The following is a 9,129-nucleotide window of genomic DNA, read 5'->3' on the forward strand; positions in this document are numbered from 1 at the left end:
AACAATAACTCCTAAGATAAAGAACTAGTAGCGTCGCAAAGTTAGCGGACGGACGGACGGATAAAGACACGACCTTAGACGAAACACTATTTTATATTTTAATAGACCTATTTGCAATGAGAAAAACTCATTATTAAATGAGAAAAATACCATAAACAAATAAAAAATTAGTTAAGACCAAATTAAATAATAAAATGCAGCACGAGTTCCTTTGATTTCTTTAGAGTTCCCTTGATTTCCTCGGAGTTCCTGTGATTTCCTTGGAATTCCTCCTGAATACACATGGAATTCCTTGGAATTCTTAGCTTTCCTAGGAGTTCCTTCGGAATTCCTATGATTTCCCATAGATTTCCTCAAACGTGTACACTGATTTCCCATCGCGGTTTACCCCTCGTATTAAACAATATATCTTTTGAGACCTTACCATCTTTATTTTTTTCCTTCTTTATATACTCAAATACTTGTTTTATATAAAGTTTATTATAACTTGGTACATGAAGATCTAGCTTACTATAACTCGTCCGCTACTTGAACAAGAGAAGATTAGTTTTATAGATACTTCAACGAATTAATTTATTCTACTTAGACGCAAAGATTTACATTACATAAAAAATTAGATGATTATCACAAGTACATTAAGGCTCCATACAGGTGTAAAACTAACCTACTTTTCATGTACAAGTATGTAACATAAAGTTTCATATTACAAAATACTCTCAGTATGATAATTGAACAATTAATAAAATATACGATATAGATATGTTTGTAACAACGACTAAAACATCCGATCATACAATAACCCTTTAGCTTCTTGATAAGTTAGTGTCCCAATTGAAATAAGTAAGGCAAAATTCGTTTTACGTTAATGTGTTCAACGCCAAACAAATTTGCAGAATGGGTCTGTAGACATTTTTTGCGAACGAAGTAACACTTAAATTGCCTTTTCTTTGTTGACTCACAAAGGCCCTACTAAAAGAATACAAGTACAAAGTGATATGTTACTCTCACGTTTTTCAAAGCGCTTTTTCTAAATAGAAAATTATATAAACAACACATACTACAGAATCAATAGCCACTAAGTTTTTGGTGTTCAGTACCTAGAATCATGTAAGCAGTATTAATTAAGTATAGGTGTTTCATTTTGTTAATTCCTGAGACCCCAAAAAACATTGGTTGTTTCCCCCCAGGGCACTCACTAAAGTAAAGAATCACAGCAGTCTTCTTACCTTTTTGTACAATCTACCACTATGAACGAATTCCTTATAGGTAGGTACATTCCATAATCTACTCCTGCTTTTAAATAAATAATGCTATTGTTGGTCTTATAAATTACATTGACTTGTTGCGTGTGATTGCAGGAGGCGTCGATTGTTTTCTGACTTCGTACGAACGTAGACGCCGCCTGCAGGAATTAGGGGAGGACTGCTCCTGGTCACCTTCCATAGGCCTGAAAAGAGATGTAGAAGGTAGGATTAGCACACATTAGCAAATCATTTTTCGAAGTTTAAAAATATAAAGTAATTCATTAGGCAATATTACGAGTACCTATCTATAAAGATTAAATAGACACATGCAAATAGAAGAGGGACCGTTGAACGTTTTCGAGTGCTACTATAGCAAGGTACTTACTGTCTTTGTAATTATACTTTATTAAAGTTTTGTTTCCACCTCATTATGATTGTCCACCAACTGCAAGCGAATTCGATTCCCATGATTCACCTGCTATTGCTTTTGCCTGACGTTGACTCTTCACAATCAACTGATGCTTGACATAATCTATCGTACGATTCTCAAGACTAGTAAAATGAACAGTTGCAATAAAGCTTTCATAGCTGTCAGGTAAGGCTAGCAACAGATAATTAGGCTTTCTACTGAATAACTTCATTTTCGCTAATTGCTGATAATTCTGCTAGCATACTGTCAAATCGTATAAAAAATGCCATTTTGTCATCATCTGAATTCATTTTCAATTGTAATAGCTTTCGCTCATAGAACATTCCATTACAGCTGATTTGGTCTGAAATTGCTCATAAAACTAGACAAGATATGCTTATACTTGCAAAATTCAAAGTAAATACTCTTAAATCGAAAAAATTCCGGACCGGATATAACCGGCCCGGAACGGACGGCAGATCGATATTGACATTTACCGGCTAAAATTTGTTCAGGGCCGATTCCGTCCGAATAAATGTGATTCAAGTCTAACGCGTCTAATCTTACGTTCGAAAGTAACCATTTTCCCTCCACCGCTATTTAAACTCCTCAAGAAGTGTCAAAAGTTGAAGGCTAGACGTGTTCTTTATTTCAAATGACGTGGTATGAATACTTCCTTGAGGGCAGGTACAGACAACGACTACAGACGTAATTCATTTTTTGTTTTTCCATTAACTTATCCTCCCATTGTCCATTTCCACGCAAGGTTCCTTGAAGTAGCAATTTTGCCTGGATTGTGACTGGGGATTGAGTAGAGAACACATCTCTTCGTAACGTCCTTCTCAAACTTCGGATCCTTGATTACGCATTGTAAATTGCCGTTTCCTCTATTTATTTCAGCCGAGAACCCACATTTCTGGAAGAGAATCACAATTTCCATTTGCATTGGGTATTTCTAAGGACTCTGTTTCAGCAGCTCCCGTAGGGGCATTTCTCCTTCCTTGCATTTCTTATGTTCTTTAAGCGATAAAATGGGAGTGAGAAAGTTATCCACACAAAAACAATTTCTCATCTTCTGCGCAAAAGGATCCAGATGTGAAACCAAATGATATTTGATTCTGGTACCAGGCATTACAATTTATTGAGACCGAAGACAACTCACTTGTGATGGACAATTTTCAACTCCCGACAGCTACTATCCTTCTGGAATGGCTTGTCTTCTTCACCGATTATATCATTATCATTTGGAATTCCTTCCTAAAATCTGACGATACTCCCACCGTGCTTTCTTGAAAATCGGGGCCTTCAAACTTGGTTTCTGCGTCGAAAACTGGGCTAGGGTAGTAGGAAATGTCCAATATTTTGTTCAGACATCTCCGTCATGAGTTATTCCTTTTCCTACAAATTGAACACTACATCGTAGTCACTCCGCTTATTTTGTTGTTGGAATTTCATTGTAACCGATTCCGTTCTCTTCTGACGTACTAATCGATTTGCGGGGAGACTTCCCTTTTACATTGCAAGGGAGTACTACAATTGATTTTCAATTATGCCCCCTTTGAACCGTCTTTAAAAATAAGTTACTAGCATCCATGTCGCTCTCCGCCTTTGAGTTCTTGCCTATCGGGTTGTTTATGTCGATGGTCTTCAGATTCCAAGGTTTATCGAGGTTGAGAGTGTTAGCCATACACATACGCAATCGTCCTCCCATGCCCCATCCAAAGATAGTTTTTCTCTTTGCAAACAGTTTGAAAACAAAACCCTGACTAATTATCACGCTCGTGAAGCAAGCATTTTATTCAATGACTATTTTCTGCTTATCTTAAATGGACAATGTTTTGTAGTTTTAGATGCTTATTTAAAATTTGCATGTGGAAGTTTACATTAGCTTGGACCTAAATTCAAAAAAACTAAAATTTGCCATTTTCTTGAATGTCTTATATATCATCGAAAGTATAAGAGATATAAAAAAAGTTTTATATAAAAGTTACTGTCTTTGATACGCTAAATTTAGAATTGATGTAAAAAATTGAAAATGGCTACTTTTGAGGACATTTACCAACTTCCTAAAGTAAAAATAGGCGCCATACTGGATTTTTAGATTACATAATAAAATTTTTAATTTTCTTTTCAACGAGCTATGATAACAGAAGAATGAAAATAAGACACCCGTTATATCAACGGTTTTTTGTATTTTAATCGTAGTTCGTGATGAATCGAATCGATATTATTTTAGTTTTGGATGAGATAGGCAAAAAATGCCTTTTTTTGCGTGGCCACCTCGTTATTATGTAAATTACATCTTCTTTAAGATTAGAATATAAAAACCAGGAAAACCAAGATATTTCGAAACTATCAGAGATAGGTATAAGACATTATTATCAAAAGTTGAAGGTTTTTGACGGAGCTAAAAGAGACAAGAGAAATATACAGGGTGTTCCATTTAAAAAATGTGAGATTTTTTAGTATGAAGTTTGGACCTACAAAAAAAAACAGCCTCTAAGCTATTTTTTTTAAATATTTCATAGCAGATGTATTTATTTGACTTTACCCAGGATAAAAGATACAGAACCAGGAATTAAAATGTAAGTAATAATTTTGACAATATTATACTGACGCTTGCAAATGCCAATTTTTTCTTACAAATCGAATTATCTTTAAAACCACTAGTGTTTCGGATCTTAATCATAGTTACAATAAAAAAAGTCGTACGTAGAATTGAAAAATGCATTCAAATACAAGGGGTTCCATATATAAAAATTTACAGTTTTGGCACCTTGTATAATTCCAAATATTTTTAAAATGTGGAGAATATTCAATATCATAATACAAAAGCACTCTATCGAAAAATCTTCTTCAAGGCATTAAGTTACTCCGCGCAATCGTTGACTCACACCCTGTATACCTACATAAAAAATCCTTGCACTTACATATTGCTTTCATCTTATACAGCAATTAGTAAAAAAATATGCGAAAGCAGTAATCGAAATTCAGTGAAATGCACGAAAGATTTAAGATAGGTACGAAAATAGTGTAATGCTGCAAGGTGTGAAAGGAAAACAACCAAATTATTGAAAAATAAAAGAATTAGACAAAAACCATACTATTTAGGTGATTATGTAGCACGGCAAATTGTTTATAGTTGTACGGCTGATTTAATTGATAGTATAAAAATTCACAGATTTCGCAACCCCTGCAACCATCGGTGACATTGGAAATGATAACCGTATTACCTATAAAGCCATATGTAACTGTAGAACATCTTTTACTTGAGTGCCAAACATTTCAACAGGAAAGAATAACAATGTAGATTAAACAACTCCATCCAAGAAATCCTCAACAATGACCATGCAACAGTCAACAATCTCATCAAATTTCTGTACATAACAAAATAATTAATTAATCGCATTTAAAATGTAACATATACATGTAATGGGCTAATGGGCGATATGACCTAGCTGTTAAAGCCCGATGTCAAATAAAAGAAAAAGAAAAATCATAATAATAACCCATATTAACACGGAATCATTTGCTCCACGCGCTCGCAAGTTCGCTCGTGTCGCAAACGTAAACTTTCTAAATACTAAAGGCCGAATGCACAAACAATAAATAATCAGGCCGTTAGTTAATCAGTATGATTAAATTAAACCTTTGATTGAATTAGATTGGTATGCACAAAACAAAAAAACTCCTTGATTAACTAACCAAGGTGATAAAGTATTGATTAAATATTTGGTAAAAATTGGCGCCGGCAACGTTGTACTTTTATGGAACTGTGTGATTTTTTTGGATCGTATAGAAGGCTCTCCTTTTTTGTTATCTGTAATTTAATAGTCAATGTTTATGTTAACAATGGAAAAAAAGATCCGTGGCCAAAACTTTACCGTAGTATCTGAGAGATCATTTACTGCAAATAATTGAGTGAATCATAAGCAAATATTACCTTCTTATTATAGTAACTTAGAAACTGTCCTGAGTTCGTTCAATAAAAATTTCGGTTAAACTTCCATTGAGTGCTTAATTTTTTGAAAGTGGAGCTTACTCCAACATATATTTTTAATTGCTAGAATAATTTATTCCAGTAGCTAAAATCATAAATTAGGCACTTCTGATAAAGTTTCTCACCTTTATACCTCTCGATGCTGCATGCCTTCAGTCTTATATCAATTCCGAATAGCTAGGTACTCATTTTTTTCCATTTTATAGTAAGGAACATATAAACCAGAATCCAGAGTGACGAGCTCTTAGATACTTCCTCATTTCTGAAACATCAAGCCCATGCGAGTTCGTCACAGAAGATTTCATTTCCGAATCAATCACCAAAAAACCAGTAAGCTTCACACTTTTATGATATCATAAAACGAAATGCGAGAAAAGCGGATGCATCGAGCATTGTAACCAATGTTTAATTAATGTTTATAAATTCATTAGGGTGTATAATTATTGGTACGTTTTTAGAAAGAAAGGTTTACTTGCCAAAAAGTGTGAAAAAGTAACCTCTTATTTCCAAGGTAGGGAGAACGAAAACTGGAGGAGGAATCGAAAGCAGCATCACCGGCACAACAAGTACTATCGATAATGAGTGTTATGGTAAATCCTCTTATTATGTTACAAATCTTGAAATTGCGAGATGGCTAGTCGTTATTGCTTACCTCCCGCCCGCTCAAAATACCTATCCTTTTCATTTTCTTCCACACCTGCCCGTCAATGTACTCCAAAACGTGGAATTATTGCTCCAAAACGGAGACCCCAAATGCAAAATAATGGTCAGTTTGCAGCAATTTAAAAAAAATTACCACCTTCAAAAGTGGAAGAATGCTCGACTGGAATACTACACTCTCCTCATGGAGAAGAATTAGAATAGAAAACGTGTTTACGCGAGTCAATTAAAGAAATGAATATATTTTCTATTTAAATAAAGTGATGTTAAAAACTATTAGAATAGGCCTAATTATTCTATAAAAATTACTTTTCACAAGCACAAATCGAAAATTATGAACTAACTGTCAGTTTAATCAGTCGACGAGCACGGGTTAAATTTTGCCATGATTAGAGGCTGCTTGACGGCACCGTTAATGCTAATTCTTTTTTGTGCATACGAATTCTAGCTTAATCAGGGTTTAACAGTTCCGTTAAATTAACTAATTTAATCAAGACAAATGTCTTTGTTTTTTTATCGAAACAAATGAGTTAACAGCTCCGTTAAGAAAAAATATAAAACGGCACAAAATTTGAAAAATATAAATATAAATCAAACAATTTCACGCTTGGGCCTTTGAAACTGACAGTCAATGACAGTTCGAGAGTTTAGTTCGTAACCGAAACTACCAACAAACAAAATTAGTCATTCGATTTATTTTTCAGGGTAATACTGTCTCATGTTTTAAGCAATCACAGTAAAGGTAAAACAGTCCCTTTGCTTTCTACCAATACCTTCTTGAAATGAATAGAGTATAGATTCGAATTAACAAAACCCTTGCGCACTGATGTATCGACAGTATCCGTTTCCTGAATCTACCGATTGCAGTCGAGTACGGTACAATCTTCACTTGATGCGACACCACTGTCTTCTTTTCTGCTTGACGAAACTGGCAACTTCATACCCATACCAAACATAAGCATTTCCAATGCTAATATTTATCTAGAATGTATAAAAACCTATGTTTTATCTTTGTTTTTCTTTCAAGCGGTATATAGTGTTGTCTTCATAATTTCAGTTTTTTTGGGTCACGTAGTAAAGTCCATATAAACAATTGAATAGCGTAAGAGGCTCCTGGGATGATGATTATTATTAATACATAAACATTATTAATATATTCTATACACAACATAGATAACTTTAAACAAATTATGGTTGGGCTTGTATCGAGGGCATTTTACAAGAACCTTTTTCTGGAAAACGTATTAAGTAAATAAAATCGCTTTCCAACAGTGGACACATCACGATCGTGACATATTTTGGTTAACTTCGTTCACAAAAATACATTAAATTGTGTTCTATTCTTGAGTATCGGAGTTCTATTTAAATTCACATAAATAAATAAACTTCAGTTAGAAAAAATGATTATCCAATAAAGTGCCAATGTGAAGGTGTAAAGCTGACTTAAATGGAACAAATTATTGGCGATCTCTTTGTATGGATCATTTTAAACTGAATAGCTTGTGCAAGTCAACTATATATCAACAGTTATAAGTAGTAAATACAAAATGTTCCTATGGAATACCAATAAATAGGATTATCCTTTCTGTAATGATAAAGTGGATTATATCATTTGGGTTAATGCCTCTGATCTCGAACATCCAATTCGTTACCTATAAATATATAAATTTTCCTTCTCAATATACGAATGTAAAAAGGGCAGACGATGACAGACTATAAATCCGTAGTTTTATGTCAAACCCTTACGGGTAGCTGTATGAATTTCTGCCAGTTCCTCCTAATAAGATTATTAACCCTTATTGATCCAAACCAGTGGGAATTTTTACAATAACGGCCGGATGGGTTCCTACGACAAAAACTAAAGCTCTTTGTTAACACAATCATCTGAATTATAGGGTGAAAGACGCACAAAACCGGTATGAGATAAGATAAATTATTACTAGTCCAATTTGGATAACCTTCGCCAGCAAAAAGCAATGTAAAATGCATTAATTCTGTCAGAGAGACGTTTTTGGCTTCGACTGAGAATTCACACCGGGGTATCTAATCTTACGATTTGTCGGCCATTACGCCGGAAATGGTTACAAATTAAAACAAAACTTTCTGAAGCTAGGTACGTGCCCGTTAGCACTGGAGTGTACTTAATTACCTTAACTCAATTTTTGTCAGCGCTGCTTTAATTTCGCCTGGCTAGCACCAAACTCTCCAATAAGTCGGGCGAGTCTGGTCTGTAGAATATCGACGGTCGCTTCCAATCGTTGTATACTCTCTTCCATAGAATCGCGTGTGATTTGCGACTTTTTGAACACATCTTCATCGAGTAAACCATCTTTACGTAGTATCTGGCATCCTCGTTCCGTTAAATTCGCTCTCGCCTTTAAAAGATAAGTACATAAAATTAAACGTAAGAGTAACATTATATAATGACCTAATGAAATCGTTGTAAATAACGATTTTTGAGGAGACTCATCCTAGTCAACTCAAAATTATAATTTTTAAATTAATCTCGTTGTAACAATGTTATTCTGACGAAGACATTTGTGTAAAAGAAACCTATCACTATGCTGTAAAGTTGCCTATATTGTTTATAAAAAATGAACTTTGAAAATAAAATTGTGAAGCCATTTCACGAAGCCCAAATGGCCCTTTAGAGTTTTCCGTTATTAAACTGAAACATTTTGAAACGTATCGCTGCATTTTTACTTTTTACTCTCGGTAAATTTGCCCCAGAGTAGTGACGTGTAAATACCTTCACGTAGACCTTATTTCAGAATAAAAACTAACAGTAATAACGGAACACCCTGTATATGAGAAAT

At 34.3% G+C, this 9,129-nt stretch overlaps 1 long non-coding RNA gene across 1 annotated transcript; it reads right to left on the minus strand.

Moving 5' to 3' along the window:
* Positions 1–461: 461 nt before the first annotated feature.
* Positions 462–8,695, minus strand: LOC116174157. Its single transcript, XR_004146042.1, has 2 exons — positions 8,463–8,695; positions 462–1,447 (listed from the first exon to the last, which is right to left on the minus strand). It is a non-coding gene; the product is annotated as an uncharacterized LOC116174157 (long non-coding RNA).
* Between the last annotated feature and the right edge of the window lie 434 nt (positions 8,696–9,129).

Source organism: Photinus pyralis, unplaced genomic scaffold (genome assembly GCF_008802855.1).
Source record: "Photinus pyralis isolate 1611_PpyrPB1 unplaced genomic scaffold, Ppyr1.3 Ppyr1.4_LG6, whole genome shotgun sequence".
Lineage (NCBI taxonomy): Eukaryota > Metazoa > Arthropoda > Insecta > Coleoptera > Lampyridae > Photinus > Photinus pyralis.